Raw genomic sequence first — 24,453 nt, 5'->3', positions numbered from 1 at the left:
TCAGGTTCCTTCGTGCTGCTTGTTCTTGGCACAGCGCCTTTTAGTCAAAAAAGATTATCAGGGCTGCACTCAGCCCATTGGTATTCAACCAGCAGGAAGCAGAGATAGGAAGATGAGGGGGTACTTTCTCTTTTAGCAGGAAGCCACTCTATTTCTTCTATCCCCATGCATAAAAACCTTGACACAAGGCTACAGCTGACCATGAGGAAGAGAGGGGAATATGATCTCTAATGGAGTTATTAATGGAACAAGGGGTTGGGGGAAGACCACTAAGTTCTGGGTGCCAACTAGCTGTGTGATTGGCTGCCTTTATGCCGTGCTCATGCCTCTAGGATAAAGTACAGCATTATGTATGAAGAAAAAGTATTGTAAGGTTAAAGGAAAAAATTAGAAAGAGCAAGATGAGCTGGCAGTAAACACAGATTCACTGAGATTGAAGAATGGGACTTGACAACACAAGAAGGTGACTTAGTGAGTCATGGTGTCCCTGTCCCCATTCTTCTCCCTCCTTCCAGCCTATGTGCCCCGAAGCCTCATGCCAGGTGAGTGCTATCCTGCTGACTACTTTCATGTAGGTGGACTGAGCAGCTAGGTTATCCCAGAGCCTCAAAGGACAAAAGCTTTAACCTCAGCTGACTTGAATCTGTACCCTGCTAGCAAAAACACACAAACCACAGGGTGTTTTCCAAGTGAATTCCTACTTAATTTTTTATGGCAGATCACCTCAGCCCTCTGTGGAAAATCTCTTTACAAACCCATTTCACTTGTCACTTGAAGTAGCTTTTTGGGACATTAGTATGAGATACTTTCTTGGGTGTGGGATTCTGAGGATGGAACCCTGGATTTGTGGCTTTTAATATTTTAAAGTCAGGTCAACTGCTCTGAACTCTTGATGGAGCAAACCCACCCCCACCCCTGCTCCAAGTCATCCTGTTCTAAGTGTAGCTATAGTCCTAAGTGCATGGGAATTTATCAGTCACTCCAAAGGGATAAACTCTGAAGGGAAGGGACAAAAGAACTTGTTTTTTTCTCAGCATGGTTTGGAACAATTAGAGAATTTTAACAGGGAAATAAAAATATAATCCGATTGCATTAGACAATTCTATGGTAATTAGTGGTATAGAGTGTAAGGTAGTTATCACTGCCAACAGCGTTTTGTCTTTTATAGACCCTCTAGAGTAATCAGGAAGAAGACTTCCAAAACCTGATGTGATGTCTCCTGCTGGAGACGGGGCACGAGGTGAGTGAAAACCGCACAGATCTTGCTTGTAGTGGGAGCACGAACAGATGAACAGTGTAGTGACGAGCAGAGAACCTTCTGGAAATAGAAGCATGCTACAGAAAATGGAGTGGGAGAGTTTTGTAAGCCTCTGTTTGAAAACTGTCAACTAAGCAAACAAGACTTTCCATAAGTGGGGAAGCCAGAAATAATAGCCAACCTGTAAAGCAGCCATATTACATCAGATCTTACCATATATATGAATGCTTACCAATACTATTGACAAGGAATGAACTGTTTGAATTAACAAACTGTTGCACTCTATTTGGGATAATTGGGGATTACAAAAGTCCTCTGGAAACATGACACTGAGCTCATCTGCTGAGTCTCTGTTTGTTCTGGCTTTGCCACATCATAACCATATGGACTAGACTAGACAGCTTATACAGTGCCCATGTATACAGTTGGGGAAACCGGCTTGCCAAGGTCAGTGAATTTGTATTTTGAATTTCCATTTTGTGTATGGACTGTGGGATGCATGTGTGTGAGCACACACATGTGCAGGTGAATTTGCCCGTGCGTATGTCTAGGCAGAAGCCAACCTGGGGCCTCTTCCCATTCACTCTCCACCTTAGATTCTGAGTCAGGGACTCTCACTGAACCTCACAGCTCACAGCTTCAGTTAGACTGGCCGGCCAGCAGGCTCCCAAGATCTGCCTGTCTCCAGCCCTAGCACGGAGTGACAGGTGGCTTTGGGGTGGTGCTGGGTATCTGAACCCAGATCCTCATGCTTGCTTACCAAGTTCTGACCTAGGTGCCTAGTCCAAAGGTTACCTACCTCCCCAGAGTCATTAAACTAAATTAATCAAGGAGCCAAGATTTGAAGTATGTCTGCAATACTTAGAAAAAGTCTTGCCAGTGTAAACCTAGCAGCACTGAGAAGACTGAGGCAGGAGATTGCTGGGAGTTCAAGACCAGCCTGGACTACATAGTGAATTCTAGATCAGCCTGAGCTATGTAGAATGAGAACCTGCATTTAAAAAGTAAATGAACTTGGGGCTGGAGAGATGGATGGTTCAGCAGTTAAGAGCACTGGCTGCTTTTCCAGAGGACCCAGCTATGATTCCCAGAAGCCACACAACAGCTCCCAACCATCTGTAACTCTAGTTCCAGGAGATCTAACACCTTTTCTTGGACTTTGTGGGCACTGCAGACAAATGGTGGACAACATATGTACAGACAAAACAGGCACACATGTGAACTAATAAAGTAATTTAGGATAAATAGTTGTAAAGTCACAGTTTAAAAGCTCATTTGAAAAACTCAAAGCTATGAAGTGCTCATCGTCATCTCAGACCTGTGTCAGCGAGGCCGCTCGTCGGTGGGCAGCCCTTGCTACCAAGTCTGATGTCTTGAGTTCAGTCTCCATGACCCATGTGCTAGAGGGAGAGAACCACACCAACTCTCATAAGTTGTCCTCTGACCTGCAGTGTATGCAGTGGTGTGTGTGCCAGCCCATAAATCAACAAATGCAGAAACAAAAACACCCCGAGAAGCAAATAAAGCTTGAGAGCCCATTCCACCTCTCCTTCATCCCTCAAGACTTAGTATTTGCCATAGATGCTTGCCTGTCCTTGCTTGTATCCAGTGCAGTGGGACCACATGCTTGCAGTCACAGCAGTGCAGTGGGAGCACATGCTTGCAATTGCAGCAGTGCAGTGGGAGCACATGCTTGCAGTCACAGCAGTGCAGTGGAGCACATGCTTGCAATTGCAGCACTTGTAAAGCTAGGGCAGAGGGGACGCCATGACACTGAGGAAAAGAAAACCATGAGTAGAGGAAGTAGATTTGTGATGTATTTTTACTAGTATTAATAATAAACCTTTAAACCTTTCTCACTCAGCAGCATGGGTCATCTTCAGATAGAAACTCTAGAGAATGGAGCTCACACAGGGACTTGTGTAATCTAGTGCAGTGGCACCTCGTTTATTTTTGAGGAAGTAATTTTGAACTCCTTTAGTAGACTGGTGTGAGCTCTAAATCCTTTCCCCAGAAGAAATGAATTTACTTAAAAATTTGCCTATAACTCAGAAGACACCCCGATTTATTTGAAGTCCTCATTTCCTAGATGTGAAACATTTAAATTAATTATTTGATATAAGTATCATCATGGGAAAGTGAACAGATGTTATGGCAACCTAGAAAAAGTATGGTGGTGCCTGCCTGTAATCGTAGCATCTGGGAAGGGGAGGTAGAAGCCCAGGAGTTAAAGGCTAGCCTGAGCTTCATGAGACCTATCATAACAAAAACAAACAAACAAACAAACAAACAAACAAAAAACCCAAAAAACAAACAAACAAAAAAACCCCAACAACAAAATACAACAACAACAAAAAAACCCCAACAAAACAAAAACAAAAAGATCAGCAGCAGAAGTAGAACCCAGCTCTAATGGGGCAGGTAGTGAAAACCAGGAGAGAAGGGGTCTAGACGTTCCAGAGCTAGCCCAGTTCTGGGTAGAACCCGGTGATGTGGGGGCTGGGGTGGCATCAGCAGAACCAGAGACCAGAGAGCACGTGGAGCCATGGCACCTTTGGTTTTTAGGAATTACGTTTTCGGTGTGTGCACCAAGGTGTGTATGTGAGGTCAGATGGCGACTTGGTGGGAGTCAGTCTCCTTCCTCCGTGTGAGCCCCTCACCAGACTTGGCCTCACTGGCCCTGGCTTTGGGTTTTTGAGACAGGGACTTAGATGTCCCAAACCAGCCTCAAATTTGTGTAGCCAGAGATGACCTTGATCGCCAGATCCTCCCTACCCTACTTCTTCAAAGGCTTGGGGGTATAGACAGGAATCACCATGACTGGCTCGGGGTGTCTTTGTCACGGGACCCCAAGGTTGAGGCTGTATCTCGATGGTAGAGGGCTTATCCAGCATGTACACGGCCCTGGGTCCAATCCCCAGAACCACGAGATGAAAATAATACAAACTGGGAAGATAAATTCCCTCAGCTCAGGCTGGGCTGGCTGGCTAAGTAATCCACTGCGTAAAAGAAACATTGTGCAAACCAAGTGGGCGCAACTGTAAGGCTGCTGCTTTGCAAAAGGAGCCTCCGTGAAGGTAGATGGCTCACTGCTGAGTCTGCTCCTCTCCCTCCTGCGCCCTGCAGCTCCAGATGAGTCCTTTGCAGCCAGCAAGAAAGGGTGCAGTGGCTCAGGTCCTCCTCAGGTCAGCATGAACCGGGGTCCTTGTGTAATTCTTACTTAATCTCCTTTGTAAAGCAAGGTCTACATATAATGGCCTGCCTGGTTCATTTGTCTGTACTTAATTAACCTACTATACCCAGCTAAACCTCTAATATCGGTCTTGCCCTCTACTTCTTGCTGGTGGCTTCATACAGTCCCAAGGACACTTCGCTAGATACATAGTAAATTATTATTAATTTAAGTTTCTCTTAGGGGCCATAAGGCTTCAAAGAGTAACTGTATACAGTGTTCATATTAATAGGTATATATGCCATACATCTTTTCTTCCCTTTTTTTGTTGTGTTTTTGGTTGTTTAAGACATAGTTTCATGTTGCCTAGGCTGACCTTGCACTCCTGACCCTCCTGCCTCAGCCTCCTGAGTACTGGGATTACAGATGGTAATCCCACTTGGTGTTTATATTTTTAAATACACAGGAGCATTTGGTCTTTAGCAAATAGTAGTCCTGCTTAAGACTTCCAGTCTATATATTTGAAAAGTAATTTTTTTCAAAGTACTTTCTGTTATGTCAAGGTTTCCCATCTCTAGCATTTGTTTTTTTTAAAGATTTATTTATTATATTTATATGAGTACACTGTATCCGTCTTCAGACACACTAGAAGAGGGCTTCGGATCCCATCATAGATGGTTGTGAGTCATCATGGTTGCTGGGAATTGAACCGCTGAGCCATCTCTCCAGCCCCACAAGATTTTTTTAAAAACAAAATTTACAATTTAAATGAAGTCATTGGGGCTGGGGATTTAGCTCAGCGGTAGAGCGCTTGCCTAGCAAGCACAAGGCCCTGGGTTCGGTCCCCAGCTCTGGAAAAAAGAAAAAAAATGAGGTCATTGATTCTACATCCCATCCCCCATTTTCTCTTTCCAACCCATTAATTATGAAATAGAAAAGATCAGGTCTCCTTGCTATTAATATGAGCAAATAAAATTCTGTGTGGGTTTATTCAGGGAGAAATTATTAGACATAAAGGCGAACATCCATTGAGAGATGCTCCCCGTGACAGGAATATGAATGAATGCACAAATACATTTATCTTCAAAACACAAGCGGATTTCAAAATGTCTGAACATTTCAGGTTAGAGAGATGGCCGTGGGTGCGGGTAGAGCACTTGCTGTCCAAGCATGGGCACATGGGTTTGGATCCACAGAAGCCATGGAAGAACCCAGGACAGTGGTGGCCATGTCTAATCACAGTGCTGGAGAGTGGGGACGGGGACCCTGGGGTTCACTGCCAGACACTGCAGGATCAGGGAGAGTCACGGTCCTTCCATCTATGCTCACACAGACGACAAAGACCAAAGCACCTATAGTATATGGTAACTGAGATTTCTTCAAATTGCAGGAGATGCTTTATCCTCCAAATCTAGCACACAGGATAAGAAGACGGTGAGCTCTGTGAAATGAGCAAGATTCAGGAAAGCATCACTGTATGGTCCCTTATGATTGGGATCTAAAAGGTCAAACTCATGGAGGGTGATGGTGGTTGCTAAGCCTAGGCATGGGCGGTTAGGAGGTGCAGTTCGGAGGGGTGGGGGGACATTGGTCAAACTGTGCATGTTTCTGACAGGAGGGCCAGTTGGTGTGTTTTATTTTGATATTTTTTGAAAGATTCATTGAACAGCAAAGTGACCACAGTAAGTAACATACTGTGTATCTCAAAATTGTTAAGGATTAATCTCAACTGTTCCTTCCATGAACAATGATAAATATATGAGATGGTGAATACGTTAATTAGCTTGATTTAACCAATCCATATTATACCCAAGCATGGTAATGTTACCTACCCTGTACCTAAAAGCATATGCCAATATAATACAATTGTAATTGACCAACTAAAAACTTTAAAAGTAAGAGAGTAAATATAATAAAAATCTATTATAGACATGTATGGAATTGTCAAAGATTAAAAGTGTTTTAAAAGGAAATGCAAAGGAAACATTAAAAACTTACGCTCTGTGGTAGCAGGTACCTATAGTTAAGAGGCTCAGGAAGAAGCATTGTGAGTTCATGGCCACTGATGCTCACAGCCAGACCCAGTTCAAAAAAAAAGCCCAAGGAACCAAGAACCTGAGAGGAACAGTAGGTGTGGGTAAAGACTGGTCCTGCCAGCAAGATTTACAGTACTGTGATGATTCCTGGTTAGAGATCTTAACACCGTGCTGTGAGAGCACAAGGGAGAACGGCTTGGGAAATTGTGCCTTGGAGTTCAGGCAGGCTTCCTGGAGAAGAGTGGACGAACTGAGCCTGCAAGGATAAGGAACGGCTCTCTGAGAAAATGTATCTGGGCCACGGAGCCGACTCAGAGGCAAGAGCACTTGCTGTCCTTGCAGAAGACCCAGGTTTGGTTCCCAGCACCCATGAGATGGCTCGCAAACCCTCTGTAATTCCAGTTCCAGGCAATCTGATAAACTCCTGTGCACAGAGTGTACACATGAGTATAGGGAAACACTCATACACATAAAATAAGAATACATTAAAAACACACAGGTCAGGGAGAAGATGGGAGGAACAAGGGGCCGAGACATGCGTGTGTTTAATGAGATGTGTGAGCCCTGGCTATTTCTGCATCTGTACCACATACACCAACTACTCTGATGCTTAGCTTGAGATTCTATGAACTGGAGAAGGGAAGCCGCTCAGCCAGTCCCCATTACGAACTACCAGAAGCAGCATAATTGAACCAACCACTGCATGCCTGGCAGCAGTGACTCATGGGGCCTACTCAGCAGCCGTCCTGAGGCTCTAACTACAAGAGTGGCCTCAGAGGGCTTAGTGCCTTAGTGATTTGGGGAGCTGGAGAGCTGGGGGCATCAGGCTCCGGAGACAGAGCTGGGTCATACTACCCAAGGTTGCGAAAGCACTCTTCCAATGGCAGTGTTCAGTTTCCAGCCGAGGAGCAACTGTGGTCCAGCACTGGCTATACCACACCACATGACCAAAGTCCTTGAGGAAACCAGACTCAGCCTTAGAAGCCTTTTGGTGTCTACCTGTTTCTTGCCTGTATCTAACATACCCCCAAGTCATACTAAATTCCTCTTTGAATCCTTGATTCCTCCTACTCCGTCCCCAGCCTCCTTCAAGGGCTGATCAGTAGTACTTTTGATTGACACCCACGGCAGCCATAGTCTTGTATAGGCCAGTGGTCGCCAAGTGCCTGGAGGTTGGGATGTTGGAATGTTGGTGGCTTCCTCTCCAGTGTCAACTGTACTGACACTGAACCACCCCGTTCTTGCTCTTACACTGGTGACCAGTGCCTGGGAGGCTCATTCTTAAGCTTGGTGCTTTGGACACAGAAGGTTGTGTGGCCTTTACTCTGTAAGGCATAGCATCCAGCTCCTCAGGGGAATCCAACCTTCAGTGTCTCCCCTATCTCTGTTGACCTCAGGCAGGGCTGAGCTTCCAGCTTCGCTCTAGGCAAAACTGTGATCACCACTGCAGGAGACTTACACCAGTCCTGAGCCGTTCAGGCTCTTAGAGAGGTTAAACAATTTCCCAAGGTCAGCCAGCTATACAGATTATGGGTCCTTGATTTTACATTTCACCTGAGCCAAACACAGAGAAGGGATGGAGGCCTGGGATTTTAATCCAGATCTTCAGTACTGGAAACCTCAGATTCCTCCTCCTCTTGAGTGAGATCTTGTAATGGGTGTATCTGGGAAAAAATTGGCACTCTGTAGCAATCTCTTTTTTCTTTTCTTTTCAAAGTAGGACCTTAGGATTCGGTGAAGTCATTGGAAACGTTTTTTAAAAGTCGAGTTGATCTTTATGAGAGGAGTTCATTCATTCATTACCTATTTCTTCACAATATGTACTAGACCCTGATTGAAATCTTGTGGAATGCAGAGTAAACAAAATGCTGGATCCCTCCTGCGGTGGAGCTGAGGGCCAAGGTGGTCATCAAGAAACTGGTACCCACACACTTGATACTCAGTGCCACAGGAGGTACTTACACACTTGATACTCAGTGCCACAGGAGGTACTTACACACTTGATACTCAGTGCCATAGGAGGTACTTACACACTTGATACTCAGTGCCACAGGGGGTACTTACACACTTGATACTCAGTGCCACAGGGGGTACTTACACACTTGATACTCAGTGCCACAGGAGATCGGATGAAGAAACAAACAGGAGCTATTTCAGTTAAAGTGAGTTTTATTTATTTATTTTTTGGTTCTTTTTTTCGGAGCTGGGGACCGAACCCAGGGCCTTGCGCTTCCTAGGTAAGCGCTCTACCACTGAGCTAAATCCCCAGCCCCTAAAGTGAGTTTTAAACAGAAACTATCGGTCTTTAAAAATCTTTAGCATGTAGTAGTTTCTAAAGTTGTCAAGACAGAGGAAATGGGCTTTAACGGGGGTAAGAAGGGCTTGCACTCATCTTTCCTCATCCTTTATGCTCCCGAATTATCAAAGAGCAAGTTCCTTTGTCTCTACAAATCCAAATGCTCTCAATGCTGCCATGATTTCCCAAATGTTTTGCACTGACATGTTCATATAAGTCTTATGAATAGGAGCTACCACACACTCAATAGGTTTCAAAGAGGCAGACGTGGCACCCATGCCTGCAATCCCAGCATGGGTGATGTGGGATCATCCTGGGCTACCCAGTGAGTTCAAAGCCAGTCTGATCTACAGGAGACCATGTCTAAAAAAAATACCATTTAAAACTTTAATAACTAAATTCAAAAGATTTTAGCAAGTAGGACTCTTTTTCATGTGAACGCCGCATCCAAGTTTACACATAGTTCCTTCTCCAGATAGCAGGCCAGGCAAGGTCATAAGCCAAGCCACGTAAAGCAAGGGGAGGATAAGAGCTGGCTTTCAAATGGCTGGAGGGATTGGTCTTCTGAGCTTAGTTTACCAGGCAACTTTGGTTTATTCACTACTTACAGTTTGCTTTGAAGACCAGGAGCAGGCCAGACGCACCGATCCCCAAGCAGATGAACAGTAGATACTAGGGGGTCAAGAGAGTTATCCAGACAGAAGTGAACCAGCCCAGGGAGTGCGCTCCAAAGAGAATGAAGAAAAAGACGGACTTTTGAATTAAACAGCTGAGATGCTACATGGCACCCCATTTTATGATTGAAAATAACTCTGAAAATAATCTTTGAGGCCCAGACAGAATTATTTTAAAAACTCTTTGTCCTACTGTGATAGTGTTGCCAATTCTTTTTCCTTAGCTTCTACACCCAAGATTGTTGATTACCAGATTTTCAGATAATGGGTCATTGAAATAATTGTTAGCAATTAATAAACTTGGAGAGATGAGTGATAAATATTGTTGGCTGCTTGGGCAGGTTCATTGTCAATGCACTTTTATTGAGCTTCTAAGCCTGTAAGGACACAGAATGGGAGTCGTGGGAAGTAGAAGGGAAAACAGACTCTTCATTCAAGAACTTTATGATAGCTTAGCAAATGAGGTCGTTACATGGGACAATGGCAGAAAGTCATGGTTTTGATCACAGTCGAGTTTATGCTGCTTCTAAAACGGAAGGATTTAGAGTTCGGCTTTGGAAGTGAGTTCTCCGAAATGAGAGCTGGAGAAAGTTGAGAGTCTAGGTAATAGGGGAAAGGAGAGAGAAAAGTCAGAATGCAGGTGGCAGACAGACTGAGGCCAAGGTGTATGGCTAGTGAAAATCCTATCAATACTCTGAACCTGGGCTCAGTGCCAGTGTTGCTGTCAGAGCTGGAAAATCCAGAGATGATCAATCTAATGCCCAGACAGAGAATATGAGGGGACCACAGATACCAGAAGAGGAGGAGGAAGAAGAGGACAATGACAACAACAAAACCAACCAACCAACCAACCAAACAAACAAACAACCCAGTTTCTCCTACTTTTACCTTAATGCTAAAATCAAACCAAACCAAAACAACTAAAACCAAACCAACACAAGAAGAGCTAAGAAAGAGGAGCTATGAGCTGCTTAGGATGACCAGCTTGGAGTACAGTGTCAGAGGGAGAGAGAGAGAGAGAGAGAGAGAGAGAGAGAGAGAGAGAGAGAGAGAGAGAGAGAGAGAGACTAATGATGGGAGACACGGGCTGAGGAGAGTCTTTGTATCATAGATCCCCATGCCACCGAGTAATGCTTGGAGATGCTGGGCTACATAGTCCTCAGCTGTTTAGAGTCACAGGGCCTTCAAGTATCTCCTCACACTACAGATATGGCCAATGGAAGACCAGAGAAGGCTCCAGGCTTTTCACTGTGCCTCAGGGTGTGAGAAGTCAAAGTCGTACTTAAGCCCTTCCCATTCCCTGACAGGGGAGTAGGGCATTAATACAGCCTTTTGTTATTCTGTCTTAAGACAAGGACTCCCTGCATAGCCCTGACCCATCAGGAATGCACCGTGTAGTCCAAGCTATCCTCAAGCTTGCAACAATCTCAGCCACTTAGGTGTCGGGGTGACAGGTATGATGCCCACTTCTGCCCCTTTTGGGGAACATTTTTTGCCTGGTTTTATGGAGGGAGCCTGATAAAAATGTTAAGAGGTCACATTACCCCAAAGCAAAATGGAAGGCTTCTTAAAAACAAAAACATACACAGCAAGAAAGGCAGGAAGTGACGTGGGCAGCCCTGCTTTCAGACAAAGGATCCCCTCCAGTGATGTTAGAGCAGGATAAATTGGAATGATCTATGGAGGGAGTGATTTTCCTGAGGCGTGTTCAGCAGCCCGAAGGACACATTCCAAGTGAGGGCTTTTCAATACTCTTTGAAAAGTTATGTAGAATAGGATTTCTTTCCAACTATCCCAGAGTCAAGAAATACGTCATTGGCTATGGAGGGAGAGAATGGGGCACTTTATTTTTAGAGTCTGTATTGCTATGTCCCCAGGCTGGCCTTGAATCCTTGGACTTAGATGACCCAACAGGTGTGTGCCATTGTGCTCAGCTGTCCTGTTGTTTATTTGTGTTCTAACTGGTTCCAAATAGGGAAATTAAAACAAGAGGCTGAGGAATTTGAGCATATCTAGCTGCCACATATCCCAGCATTATTTGAGAAAAGGTCTCACCGAATAACCTAGGGTGGCCTGGAACTTTCCACCACGCCTCAGCCTCCCAAGTGCAGTGCTCACAGGCATGCACCGCCACACCTGGTTCAGTTCTGGGCCCCCTCCACATCTGTTCATCACAGTCATTCCTTATTTGTATGGGGCAAGGAGTACAGAAGGCTGGTGTGGAGGTCAGAGGACCACTTGTTAGAGTTTGTCTGTCCTTGCTCTGAACGTGTTCTGGACCCTTGAAAGAAGGGCTGTCCTCTCCTCTTTGTTCCCCCAAACAGCCAACCAACTGTAAGATAGGTATGCATTTGGTGACAGTCTGGTGTAAAGCTCATGCCTGCATCCTCAGTACTCGGGAGGCTCAACCAGGAGTATTCCTGACACGTCTACCCTTGTGACTCATTCTCTAAAAAAGAATAGGTTGGACTCAGTAGGTCTTAGTCTGGGGTGGGGCGGGGAATCATACATGAAATAAGATGAAAATAATAAATGATAAAACTAATGAAGAATGCACTCCCTGGTCACTGAATGCTGTAAGCTTGGTGACGCCGTGTGTACCTACAATCTCAGCACTCGGGAGGTGGAGGTAGGAAGAGCAGAAGTTCAAGGGCACTCCTGAAGTTCAACAAGTTCTTGGCTATGTAACAATTGCAGACTAGCCTAACTTAGCTAAGACTAAGATAATAAGCAGAATGTTTTTTCATATTTAAGTTTGTGCCACTGGATTCTAATAATGGTAAGTTAGATGACAGCCCTTGACTTGGTAAGGGAGGTGACAGTTAAAAACCACTGAGGTAGGGTTAGGGTACAGTTGGTAGCATGCTTGTCAAGCATGCATTAAACCCTAGCTTTGATGCCTGGCACTGCCCAAAAAGAAAGGTGGTGGTGTACACCTATAATCTCAGCACTTAGGAAGGAGAGGCAGGAGGATCACCAGTTCAGTTCAAGGTCACCATCCTCCACTGCACAGAGAGCTTGCGCTACCAGAGACCTGGTTCGAAACAAACAAAAATTTGCATGATCCACTTGTTGGAGGCCATGAGGGATAACTGCCCTTTGGAGGTGAACAGGACTTGAGTTGCCTGAGGCTGGGGGTTCAGGCAGGGACCTGTAAAGGACTGAGATCTTTAGGTGGACTGCACACAGCTTGTAGACCAGGACTCTGAAGGATGAGGTTATAGTCTTTGTGGCTACAGAATATCATTGACCCTCAGGGCACCCTGACTATGATCCATGTTTCCAAAGTCATAGATTTTTAAAACGTTATCTATGATTTCCAGCTTCTGGCGTCTGCTCACTGGGCAGTGGTGGGAAGGTACCATCATTCTGAAGACTTCATTTACTGTTATCCTAGCAGCTCCCCCTGCCCCCAAGTGCCAAAGGCAGATCCAAATTGGATGTCGTTTTATCGGAATGATGAAAACCTTCTCCCGGGAGAGGCAGCGCTAACCTGCTTTCCCCTCTCACCTAAATGGGTCCTGGTGACGAACGATCTGTTTTATAAAGTGCATGGACTCAGCCACCTCACTGGAATTTGCGAGACCTGCAACTTCTCTGCTTCAGCAGATGGGGTATTTCCCCAGGATGACTACTTAGTTTCCCCCAATTGATCTCCACCCCCATCTCTGCAAACAGGCTTTCCCTGACTGGAGGGAACTTTCTCTGGAGGCCAGGACCGTCCCTCTGAATATCTCTAAGGGTTTTCAGCTGTCCCTCTTCACTTGCAAGTGGCCTTACCAGGTGTAATGAATGTCACTTTTTTTTTTATTTAAGTTGATGGTTTGTTTGTTTGTTTGTTTGTTTGTTTGTGACTGAGTCCCAGTATGTAGCCCTGGCTGGTCTGGAACTTGCATTATAGACCAGGTTGGCCTTGAACTCATAGAGCTCTGCTTGCCTCTGCCTTGAAGGAGGCATGCACCACCACTGCCCTGCTTTTAGTTGAAGTTTATCCCTCTCACTGAGAGTCTCTGAGAGGCTTCTGCTTAGCTAACTCCAGCTGGACGTGTGTGAGAGACAGAAGAGAATCCAGGCAGGGTAAGAAGAGCCACAGGACACCTTCCTCCAGATCCACAGCTCAGGAAATACCCAGGCTATCAAAGGCCCCTTGGACACATTCAGGCGTGCCAAGCAATAACAAGGGGCAGAGGGGCCCCCGGAAGAAGGACGACCTGAATTTCGATGAGTCATATCATCTCACACGAAGCTTAAACTCACACACCTCAAAGCAGGCCGGCAGGCAGGTAGGCAGGCACTGCTCTGAGAGAGCAGGCCACCATGTTTCCTTCCTCCCAGGTCTTGACACACACCCACGAAGCCAAATTACCCAACCCCAAGTAAACAGAACAATTACAGGTCACTGGAGTCGGTTTGCAGGATCAATGACAGCCTCCAGATGTAAAGAATGTTCTGTGTGCTTCTGAGCCGAGGAGTTGTCTGCTCTGAGGGCTTCTCACTGGCCCTGGACACACTAGAGCAATGGTGGAGTACCAGAGGCGGGTGGGACCCTGAGAGTTGTTCAGGAGCTGCTCTTGCTTCTTCAAGCCTGAGGCTGGGTTCATGCTTCCTCTTAGGAGAACTCTGCTCTGCTGGATAGCATAAAATAGTTTTGTTCCTCATCCAGCTATCACTAATTTTTGGTACTAGGAAATAACCCAGGGCCTGCTCCTTGGCCTCTGAATGACTCTTAATTACTTATTATTTTGAATGGAGTCTGTAGTAAATACCATGTTTCTCATAGTTGGCTGGGTGAAAATTCACATCACCTTCTCAGATTATTTATTTATCTTTTTTGAGACCACCTAAGGACCTCTGGGGAGTGAGGTGTTGGAACCGGGGAGGAGATGGGTACTCACCCTGGGTCTTCAGTTTCTCGAAGCCCAGGGAGGCAGCATGCATTCACTTTCCTAACCCAGAGGCAAGGCCGCCCCGTTTCTAACCGCACCCATACTTAAGAACAAGTCGGAGGCTGACCTGAACGCACAGACGTTTTCACCATGAGGTTTCTATTGCTTGGTCCTTCTGGGGGCGGGACTCTATTTTAATTAACAACTTAGTCTCACACTGTTGCCCAGCCTGAACTGGAACCCAAGGTGTACCCAAAGCTGGCTTTGAACTCCAGATTCTCCTGCCTCCAGCTCCCAGAGACTGGGATTGTGAGCATGGCCTACCACACCTTTAATTTCATTGCCATGTGAAGTTACTTTGTCTTTGGTGATGATTTAGTTTTGGACATGGGCATAAAGAGAGCTACCTTATTTTTGAGATACCTTCATTTAAAAATTTTTATTTAATAAAAAACTTCCCATGTATGATATGAGTGCTTTGCCTGCATGTATGTCTACATGACTCATTTTGTGCCTGATGCCCACAGAGGCCAGAGAAGGAGTCAGAGTCCTTGGGACTGGAGTCACAGCACTGGGTGCTGGGAAGTGAACCTGGGTCTTCTGAAAGAGCAGCCAGCCAGTGCTGACCCATCTCGTCAGCTCTCAAGACCCTTATTCTAAACACTGTGTACTTACATATTGTTAGATCTGTTTTCTCTCATTAGATGACTTCCAGGAATCACATTATACCTTTTGCTTTCTTTTATTATGTTGATTTCTGAGTTATATGAACAGACTTACAAATATTTTCTAGAGAAAATAATATTTATTACAGTATCACATGTTGTTTTATGGTATTTTATTTAAGATATGTGAGAATTCATCATCTTAGAGTAGATTTAATATTACAATGCTGAAATGGCTCCAGTGATTTACATATATTTTATTTGCAGTGGATTTTATAACAAGTCATTGCTATTTCTAAAACTTTCCTGTGATATTATTTGAACTTTATTTGAAAGGATAGATAACGGACTGTCCTTTTCTCCCCTCCTCTGTCCTCTCTTCCCTTCTCCTCCCCTCCCTGCCTGAGTCTTGCAATGTTGCCTGGGCTGACCTTGAACTCAAAAATCCTCCGCATTGGCCTCCAGAGGGTTGAGATTGCAGGCGTGGGACCCTGAACCTGGCTTGACCCTCTTTCCCGTCCTTCCCACAGATAGTTGTTCTGCTAACTCCTCTTTAGCTTTTAAAGGAACCAATTCTCGAATGTCTGGAAGGCAGCGCGTTTCACCAGCTTGCTTTTAGCGTTCTCAGTGTCAGGTGTGCGGGTGTGACAGACAGAGTCTGAAGAATTCCACGTTTGTGACTAATCCGGGCTGCTTAATGGGGTTCTGTCTGAATATACACAAACAAAGGAAACTATCCCTAAGAAAGTCCTCTCTCCTCTTGTCCCTCAGTCTTCCCCTCATCACTCTTGTCAGCCCCCCCACCCCGACTTTTAAAATCATCCATTCAATCTGTTTATTCAGAGAGTTAACAAGTAGTTGGGAGATCGAGGCAAGAAGGTTGTTCTGAGTTTGATGCCAGCTTGGGCTATGTGTTGAATTCCAGGCCAGCCAGACCTGCATAGCAAGAGCTTTTCTCTCTCAAAACAAAGCCACGAACCTGGCAACAGCAGCGATCAAGTAGGCACAGAGTCCACAGAATCCATGCTTTATTTCTTTTTATTTACCTGTTTATCTCGCAGTGCTGTCATTTTAATGGCAGTTAGAATAGTCACCTGAGTTCCTGTGCTTTGAACTGCTGTGGCCCGAAGCAATTAAACACAGGAAACTAGAAAACTAACCACCACGAGAGATGGTTCTGCTTGGGTAGTGAGGGCAAGCACTTACCGCTCTGAGGTGAGTCCCAGTCTGTGTAAAAGGACTGGGAGTAAACACTGTGCCCACTGATGACCAAACACAATGTCCCTGGCTCCGCATTAAAAACTATGATGCACAATGGCAAGCCAGTGTTACCACCAAGCGATGTTGATTTTAGCTGACATAGGGAAAAAAAGAAAACCAGCGTAAGTGCTCTGCACAGTGTCTTCAGGAGTTGTTGGGCATCACGGAGGTTATGTAGACATTCCCTTCTGATCATGTTTGCAGGCTTTGTCCTGGTGAATTATTTAATTTTCAAGGGAAATATTTCCCTGGCTCCCTTCCCCCACCACAAAAAGTTCTTGTTCTACTAAATTAGAAATATGCACTAAAGACCCATTCAACAAAGGACACTGAAGTGGAAATTAACTCAAGTCTGCTTTCAATTAATTTCAATTCCCCAAAGTGCCAAAATTTCCATTTCAGTCCCAGCAGTAATTGGAAAGTAATAGGCAAGCCTAGGTTTTTGTCATTGTACGTGTATGTAGGGAAGGAGGCTGTGCATTCTAGGTCACCCTGGGGGAGGGGCAGGAGAGGCTGTAGTCTTCAGACTCCGGTTAGTTTTACAATGCACTTTCCCAGCTAATTTCATGACAGCCTGGCCATCCCTTTTTAGATGCAAGTTTCCGTGTTTCCATTTCTCTATGTTTACAGTTTTAGAACCTTTGCTTCTGAACAGAAGAAAGAGATTTTAAAAAGAAATCCTTTCCAAGAATTACAGGATCAGAATCAAGCAAATGCAGGGAGTGTGTGTGTGTGTGTGTGTGTGTGTGTGTGTGTGTGTGTTCACGTACACAGAGGGTACCCAGAACCCTAAAGCTTCTGCTTAGCGCCCCAAAGCACTCAAGAAAACCTGATGGAGCTGGAACTGGAGGTAGAGCACCTCGCTTGTAGAAAAGACCACATTTAGTGCCCAGCACCACATAAACTGTATGTAGTGGCTCATGCTAATAATCCCAGGGCCTGAGAGCTAGAGTCTGGAGGATCAGAAGTTCAAGATCAACTTCAGCTCCGTATGAGTTTGAAGTCATCCTAGAGAGGCAGTCAGTAGTTAAGAACGCATGCTGGAGAGATGGCTCAGGGGTTAAGAACACTTGCTGCTCTCCCAGAGGTCCTGAGGTCAATTCCCAGCAACCACATGGTGGCTCACAGCTGTCTGCAATGGTATCTGATGCCCTCTTCTGGTGTGTCTGAGGACAGGGTACTCACATAAATAAATAAGTCTTTAACAGCAACAACAAAAAGGATGCTTCTTGTACAACCACAAGGACCCGAGTTCTGATCCTAGCACTCTTGTACTGAGCCGGGTATTGTCTCCCAAGCCTGTAAACCCAGCATTCTGGGGGCAGGGGTGGCTGGAGACAGATATCTATGGCTTGCTGGCTGCCAGCCTAGTAGAGAATCAGGAGCTCCAGGTTCAAGGACAGCATAAAGGAGGACAACCGATGGTTTCCTCTGGCCTCTGTCTTAGCTAGCACTCACACATTGGCTCATGCATCCATACACAAACATGTACATCACATGCACACATGCACGGCAGGGGAGACAGACAGACAGAGACACAGATAGGGACAGAGACAGAGAGACTGGGCAGAGATCAATCCTGAGATTTCAGAAAGAGCGTAAATTGGAAACCATGGCTTTATGTATAGATCAGCATGAACGAGGGGTGAGCAGACATTTTCTAAAGCTTTAGCAGCGTTTCCTCTCTGCCATGACCTAGATGTGTGTTCTAAAGGCCAGCACTGCAATTGTGGAGGTGCAAGGAAAAGAAGGTAAAGGGAGTGTGCAAGCCACGTAGACCAGTGAGGGACATTTATTACTGCATGGCAGACACTGCTTCAAAGACTGTCAAAGTCAGAGTAGAGAATTCTACAGCTTAGTGCTAGAGCACTTGTCTCCGCCTGAACCCACATTGAATTTAGTTTCTAACATCACATTGATTAATTAATTCTGGACTCTGAGAGGAAGGGATTCTCAGTACAGAGCGGGTAGCTTACAACAAGAACAATCTCAAGAAATATCTGGAATTGCCATAAGACATTTTCTAGAAAAGTCCTGCTGCTTTCCCATGTAGTCTTGTTATTCTCCCCTCAAAATACGCTTTTCAGTCTAAATTCTCCATTAGTGGGAGTGCACACTTCAGTGTAGAAGTTCTCTCCAGGGCTGGAGAGATGGCTCAGTGGTTAAGAGCACTGCCTGTTCTTCCAGAGGTCCTGAGTTCAAATCCCAGCAACCACATGGTGGCTCACAACCATCTGTGAATAAAATAAATAAATCTTAAAAAAAAAAAAGTTCTGTCCAGGAGAGTTGGGTGTGATGGTGTGTATGCTTGTGATCCCAGAAAGCTGAGTTGAAGCAGGGGACTCATGAGTTAGAGATCAGCTTGGGAAACAATGGGACCTTACCTCAGAAAAAAAAAAAAAAAACCAAACCAAACCAAACCAAACCAAACCAAACAAAACAAAAAAACAAAGGGGCTGGGGATTTAGCTCAGTGGTAGAGCGCTTACCTAGGAAGCGCAAGGCCCTGGGTTCGGTCCCCAGCTCCAAAAAAAAAAGAACCAAAAAAAAAAAAAAAAAACCAAAACAAAACAAAAAAAAAACAAAAAAAACCCCACCTTTCTGTCAACCTTGCTTAAATATAAAAGGATGGATACAGTTACTACAGTCACTTTTCCATCCACGATGACAGTGATGCCGGGTAAACTGAGAATGATGGGAGGGGGAGAGGTGACCATGTTCCACTTCAAGTGGCCATCAATGGTTGTTGACACTGTGTGGGGAAATCAACAGCAGGAGCAATCGTGGCTCCTCCTGCCATTTCTTAACTTGTATTCCCATTGTTTATTATTAACATTATTATTGTTTCATTTTTAACAATAGGTCTCATGTAGTCCAGGCTGGCCTGCTACTCCATATGTAGCCAAATGATGATCTTGAATGATGACCTCCAGCTTCTTACCTCCCAGGTCTGGGATTTCACCGGTTTGTAAGGTGCTGGGGACCAAACACGGAGCCTTATGCGCAGTAGGAAAGCGCTCTGCCAACTGACTTACATGCCTAGGCACAGAAGATATTCTGCATGGTCCTAAATAGAGATGCTTTCGTTCCACATTATTAGTAAAAATGATTATGAAAGCTCTAGCAGCTACCATAAGGTAGGACAATGAGGGTTCTGAGGTAAGGACAGAAGTGTGCCTCAATGGCAGAGCCCTTGTCCAGCACGTGTGAGCTCTTGGATTCGATGTCTAACACCTCAAAACAAACAGGAAGAAAAAAAAGATAAAAATCACCTAATAATTGTTTCTCTTTTAGCTAAGATCACCTGTAAAGAATATTTCATAAATATTTTACATTTTACAGTAATGATGAAGGAATTTAGAATGAGAAGTGAATGTAAAAATAAATACAGAAAACTAGAGACTATACAGCCAGCTATATATAAAAATGGGGGAAATGCTGTTCAAAATATTTATAGCAAAGAAGGCTTAGGAAGTACTTAATGCATTTAACAGTGCAGGATCATTGGAGTAGAGAGATGGCTCTGATCTTTGAATTTTTTTTTTTTTAAATCGGAGCTGAGGACCGAACCCAGGGCCTTGAGCTTGCTAGGCAAGCGCTCTACCACTGAGTTAAATCCCCAACCTGATGGCTCTGATCTTAAGAGCACTAACTGTTCTTCCAGAGGACCTGGGTTCAGTTCCTAGCACCCATGTGACTGGTCACAACTCTCTTTCCAGGGGGCCTGACAAAAAAATGACAGGATCTTGACCGTACTTGGTGGTTCATACTTGTAGCCATGAGTCTAAGGGCAGGCAAGGTAAGTTCCAGGCCATCATCCTGGGCTGCATTGTGAAACTCTGTCTCAAACAAACAAACAAACAAACAAACAAACAAACCCAAAAACCTTTTTAAAAAGGTACAGAATTTTTAACAAGAAAATTATGAAACAGTATTGAAAAACTGGAAAGAACTACAGTGCTTTTGGACAGGATTTTTGTCTGTTGTTTGTTTGTCTGTCTAAGATAGAGTCTCAGTGTGTAGCCTTGGCTGGCCTAGAATGTGCCATTCAGATCAGGCTGACCTTGAACTCAGAGAAATCTGCTTCTCTCTGCCTCCCAATGCTGAGAGTAAAGATATGTGCTGTCATGACCAGCTTGGATAAGATTTGGAAAAAGAAAAAGTTCATTTCTCCCAATTAACATTGGCACAATTCCAATGAGAACTTCCATTTTTTTTTTTTTTTCTGTCGTGGGTAAAATGTTTTTGAACTACTTTTGTTTGTATGCCAGGAAGAGCAAGTTATTTAAAAAAAATCAATAACTTATTTCAACAAATATTTTTTGACCTAACTGATAGGATATAATTGCCCAATTAAACATACAAAGTCCAGTACCATCCATCCCTTAAGAACATTAATAACAACCTGTAAATACACAGAGCGGAATCTTAACGTCAGCCTCCATTGTCCTGCCATGGCTTCTCCCCTTCTCCCCCCTGTCTCCTCCTTCCTTTCCAAGTCTCCTCAACAAATATCTTTTTAAAGATTTATTTTTATTTTTAATTATGTATAAGTGTTATCGTGTGGTGTGTGTCTGTGTGTGCACGCGTGGACGCACGCACATATAGGTCAATGCTGGAGCCAGCAAAGGACAGAAGCACTACATTTCCTGGAATTAGACTTACAAATGGTTGTGAGCCACCTCATGTGGTGCTGGGACCTGAGTTCAGGTTCTCCTAACCTCTGGGCCACCTGTCCATCCCATTACTATTTTTTTTAACACACTAAAGACTGCTGCTACCTGTCATTTGGAAGCAGGGATAGATAGATAGATAGATAGATAGATAGATAGATAGATAGATAGATAGATAGATAGATAGATAGATGATGGATGGACAGACGGATGGACAGATGGATAAATAGAGACAGATATATACAGACATACATGCATACATACATACATGCATACATACATACACATACATACATAGGTGACAGATAGATATTCCAAAAAGAAGGAGGCCTCAATAGATTTCAGGGTGTATGGAAATTTAATGTTACGAAATTGAAATTCCAGCTTCCTGAAGAAGGAAAATGGCTCCCTAACCTGCGAAGGTACAAGGTTTACATTTAGAAGATAAGGAGGTAGAGTGTTTCCCTGTCCTACACATAAAACCAAACTCTAGATGATTCAACCACTTTTTTAAAAAACAGAAAAATCGGGGTTGGGGATTTAGCTCAGTGGTAGAGCGCTTGCCTAGCAAGTGTAAGGCCCTGGGTTCAGTCCCCAGCTCCGAAAAATAGAAAAGGAAAAAAAAAACAAAACAAAACAAAACAGAAAAATCCTGAGGAAAATTTAGGGGGAAAATAAAATCTTGCAATCTTCAGAGTGCTTTAGAGTGAATTCAAGAAACCTAGGAGAAATTAAGAGTGGCTCGCTTTAGTTCTAAAACAATAACAAAACAATAACAAAGTGACACAGGAATAGAAGAGCATGTTATGCTGGAGAGATGGCTCAGCAGCTCAGAGTGCCGGCTTGACTCCCAGCACCCACACAGTTACAACTGTCTGCAGCTCCACTTCTAGGTGGCTCAATATTTTCTTGCCTCTATGGGCACTGCACACATGTGGTACACAGACATATATGCAGGCCAGACACTCACACAGGTGGAATAAAGCAAAGATAATTTAAAAACTAGACGGCAACAATATAGCACACAATCCTCTCTACTACGGAGTGTTTTTCTAATTGATACATAAAAAGCAAATGACCAAAAATAATCGTCGACTCAGAGAAATAGATAATCTAAAGAGTGTCAAGGACACGGAGAAACATTCAGCAGCTTGGCAGTCAGCAGAAATAACTAGTAAATGGCACCCATCTGCCTGACTGAGAAGGACTAAAAAATGTTACATTTCCTGTTGGCCAGACTAATGCAAAAGAAAGGATGCATACATCTGTCAAGACGGCCTGCTGCTGCTCTTCCACAGGACCCACGTCGGGTCTTATCACGCGTGCCAGAGTGCTCACAACTGTCTGCAGTGCCAATTGCGGGGGATCTAACACCTTCCCCTGGCCTCCGAAAGCACATGTGTCTTTCATTCACACAGACGTAGACACACAAATCAAAACAATCTTAAATCCACCACTATGTAACCCCTGCGTCCTGAAGCTTTTCTTGGGGCCCTGTTTACAGTGGCAAATAAAGGGAGTGCCTAACATCGTGGGAATGGTCTACACAGTCCATTCAGATCAAGTAGTATCAAGCAGCCAATAAGGATGGTTCCATATGCAAAGTAATAAGTCTAGAAACATCTCTGTGACCCATTAAGTGAGAATGGAAAAGTACAGAAAAGTGGAAAATGAGTCTTCAGCGGCAGCCTCCTCTCTCTCTCTCTCTCTCTCTCTCTCTCTCTCTCTCTCTCTCTCTCTCTCTCTCTCTCTCTATGACACACACACATGGATATAATATATATACACATACACACACACACACACACACACACACACACACACACACACACTGGATGTGATCATGTGAGGACAGAGAAAGGCTTGAAAGAGCAGCAGAGATGGAGGTCAGTAGGGACCAGGGAGGAAATGGGCATAGTAGAAATAGGGTGTAAATAACACCAATCCAACACCGAAATTAGATATAATGCTTTGTTACACAGTAAGAGTAAATGGTAGCTAATGTCCTCCATTATCGATGGACAGCGTGAGCAAAAATGGTGATCGTCATTTAAGTAGAGGCACTCTATGTGTTCCCAATGTACTTTCCAGTTTTATTCTGGTATTGTTTTTTAACCAGGACTTTTATTAGGGATTTCATTAAGGTTAAGCTTTAGGAATGAGAGAGTCCTAGTTAGTGGACACAAAAGCCCATGAAGCCTCCTCAGATCTCATAGAAAACCACGGGCTCAGGTTCATGGGTGGGGTTGCTGCCCGTTCCAAGTACAGAATATTATAAAGGCACTGCTTCAGCCCCATGGGCTTATGGGAGGGGAAAGTCCCCCCCATGACATAGAAATCATGAAGGCCTAGAACCTGAAGATCTGTTTACACACGGTATCCTATGAAACAGATGTCTACACAGTTCCTGATATGCATGTCGTGGTCACCTTAGTGCAACCTCGGGTCTGGGTGGTTCCATTTGTACATGGATCCCATCCCTCTCAGGCTAGGAGCCACCAGGGAACTTTGGTAGTCACTGCCATCATCTGCATACAGCTCATATATTACTCTTGGCAGCCAGGGCCTGTTCTTCTGAGGTCAGGGGATACCGCCCTCGCAGCAGGTTATTGGTCATGTGGAAGGCTGTCTGTGCCCCGAGTGGAGCCAGGCCACCGGTTGCCCTTTGCAGTGGTCAGACTCTCAGGGCTGAAGCCCCGCCCACTCCCATCTTCACCTTCTCTAGCTCTAGGTTGTGTGGTTGGTTATGAGCGTGCGTGCGTGTGTGTTTGTGTGTGTAGTTACTTTTGCTTTTGAAATTAACTAAATAGAACAAGATTTCTAACATCTATTGATAAAACGTTTTATATCTTGAAATCAGCGGCCACAGAAATTTGTATCTGTGAGCTTTCTGAACTACACACGTTTTCATTTTAGGACATGAGGTTTTGCTCACCTTCTTCCAATTAGTTATAGGTTAGAGAACTAAATCCGCAGAAGTAGATTATCCACAGCAATTTGGCTTTACATATTTCAAGATTATTTTTTTCACAAATAGCAATAGAATTACTACTAATAATAAGTTTTAAAAAGTTTGTGGAGGGGTAGAGTGCATGCCTAGCATGCGTAAAGTCCAATCCCAAGCACACACAAAAACACCAAACAAACAAACAAACAAACAAAAGCTGGGTATATAGGCACATACATGCTATTTAGCATTTGGGAGGTAGGGGCGGGAGAATCAGGAACTTCAAGGTCATCCTTGGGTCCACAGTGTTTGAGACAATCTGAGTACATGAGATGCTGTCTACAGAGGAGAAAGAAAAGCATTAATCCCCATGTCTTGTTCATCAAGCCTGTGGTATGGGAGGCTGGGAGAACCGGGCACTGTCAGCCTGGGTACTGGGAGGTTCATAAGACAGGGGTGGGGGGGCGCGAACCAACACAAGAAAGGGTTAAAATGCTGAGAGGGAGAGGTGCGAATGGCTAAGAGAGGCCGGACCTTTGCGTTCTCTACTGTACTAGATTGCATTCTGAACTTGCGCCTTCTCATTG

The 24,453-nt window shown here is 44.5% G+C and overlaps 1 protein-coding gene across 5 annotated transcripts in view; it reads left to right on the top strand.

Moving 5' to 3' along the window:
* Arhgef33 (Rho guanine nucleotide exchange factor 33) overlaps window positions 1–24,453 on the top strand; it is a 127,831-nt gene that overhangs the window by 4,641 nt on the left and 98,737 nt on the right. For 3 of the 5 annotated variants that reach the window (NM_001432098.1, NM_001432101.1, NM_001432100.1), the window contains exon 2: window positions 1,169–1,240. The exons of the other annotated variants lie outside the window; for them this stretch is intronic. The gene's annotated coding sequence lies outside the window, so the exon portion shown is untranslated. The remainder of the gene's footprint in view (window positions 1–1,168; window positions 1,241–24,453) is intronic. 5 annotated transcript variants of the gene reach the window in all.

The sequence above is a fragment of the Rattus norvegicus genome, chromosome 6, assembly GCF_021556685.1.
Source record: "Rattus norvegicus strain SHRSP/BbbUtx chromosome 6, alternate assembly SHRSP_T2T, whole genome shotgun sequence".
Lineage (NCBI taxonomy): Eukaryota > Metazoa > Chordata > Mammalia > Rodentia > Muridae > Rattus > Rattus norvegicus.
This window is presented reverse-complemented; position numbering and strand designations above follow the sequence as displayed.